The sequence below is a fragment of the Chenopodium quinoa genome, unplaced genomic scaffold (genome assembly GCF_001683475.1).
Source record: "Chenopodium quinoa cultivar QQ74 unplaced genomic scaffold, ASM168347v1, whole genome shotgun sequence".
Taxonomy (NCBI): Eukaryota; Viridiplantae; Streptophyta; class Magnoliopsida; order Caryophyllales; family Amaranthaceae; genus Chenopodium; species Chenopodium quinoa.
In genome coordinates, this window is record NW_018742651.1 from 686,324 (window position 1) to 688,264 (window position 1,941).

Genomic DNA, 1,941 nt, shown 5'->3' on the forward strand with positions numbered 1-1,941 from the left:
TAAATTGTGCGCACTTGGTGCATGCGACACATTGAGATGCACACGGCACCCAGCGCAACTCAGAGAGTTGCGCGCGCCACCTGGCGGCGCGACTCTAAAACCCTAAACCTAGGTCCCTACGCTTATAAAATAGGGGTCTTCGTTCAGCTTTAAACAGACTGAAAAATCAGAATTAAAACCCTAGTATTCTCAAAACCCTAATCTCTCAACTACTTCTCTTACTATCATACTACTTTTTCTTCTCTCTTCCCAAATACTTTCAAACCCTAATTGAATCCATTGAAGTCCTTGGAGGTACAAAGAATAAAGAAAGTCCATAAACATATTAAATGGAGATTTAACATTAAAGAAGAATGGTTAGTTTCCTAAACACTTAGATAAATCACTTTTCTTTTATTATTTAAATAACTTTAATTGAATAAAAAGTGTTGTTTGATCACTTTAAACAAACTTTTTTTTTTTGAAACAACTTTAAACAAACTTTTAATTAATTAATCCAGAATAGAATTTGATAATTAATTATTATTTTATCACTTAAGACAAGGCGAATATTGTTTATTTTGTTCTTTTCACGAATATTGATTAAACAAAGAATAACGACTTTCGCAATGTAATTCCTACGTGATTAATGCTTGTAAATAAAATCAACTAACTTAGTATTCAGGTATCACGTTGCATATATAGTTTGGTAATGAAATTATGAAAAAGGAAGAGCTAGTAGTGGTCGTACTAGGGCTAAAATAGCGATTCCCCTCTAAAGGGAACGTTATCTTAGTACCCTCGCTCCCGAACTCATTTTTGGTTTATGTAGACCAATTTGGGCATGGGTAAACTTACAATTCATGCTAATTATCACTTGAACTCTACTTGGGAGAAAGGCATGAACGAGGTTTATGAGTTTTCCTAAAACTCATTGGCGACTCCTACTTGTTTCTTACAAAAAAGCGTGATGAGAGTATCATTTCTAATTCAAGGTCTCCCAAACAGTCAATAATTCAAATCCTAATACACCTTAACAAGTGTAAAGTCCTAGGATTTTAAATGGCCATGGGCATCTAAGGAAGAACCTCATACGATGGGATCACCCTCCTTACAGATAGCTTCCTATGCTTGAAGGAATCCACCGTATGACGTTTTGTTGAAATACTTTCCATGCCTGAGGAAAGTCGACTGATGAGTTTGGTAGCTTTCTATGCTTGAAGAAATCTACCGAACGATACTTTTCATGCTTGATTAAAGTCAACCTATGAATTTGGCGGCTTTCTATGCTTGAAGAAATCCACCGGATCATACTTTCCATGCTTGAGGAAAGTCGACAGATGAATTTGGCGGTTTTCTATGCTTGAAGAAATCCACCGATAGAGACACTTTCCATGCTTGAGGAAAGTTGATAGATGATATAATCGATGACTTTTTTGTTTTGAGAGGTGACAACGACCGACAATTTTCCATGCTTGAGGAAAAACTTGTCTAATGAGGTTGCAAGTCTCTGTGTATCAAGAACCTTGCGCCATTAAATGATGGTGGTTCGATTGTCCCCGAACGTGGGCTGTAGTTGGTTCACTTGTCCCTGAACGTGGGTTGTGGATGATTTACACCTTCAAGTCGACAAAACGACCATATTAGGTGCTTAAAATATCGAGAATGTGATTTTTTATGCTTCCTAGGGGTAAAATGGTAATTTAGGTACCACTTAAGTATCAGTTAGAATTTTTCGCGTATTTTTGGTGGGAAACTAACTGTCCAAAAGCCACGGAAAATCGTTCAAACTTGGTCAAAGATGCCAGGAATATTCGCTAACAGCTTCCAAGAGCGTGCAGGTCACACGCCTGTGCACCGTGTCACGTGGCAGGGTGCCGTGACACGACAATATTTGCCGTCAAACGGTATAAAAACTACGTGACACGGGATTCTTTTTCTTTGCTGAACTAGTCAACGAGC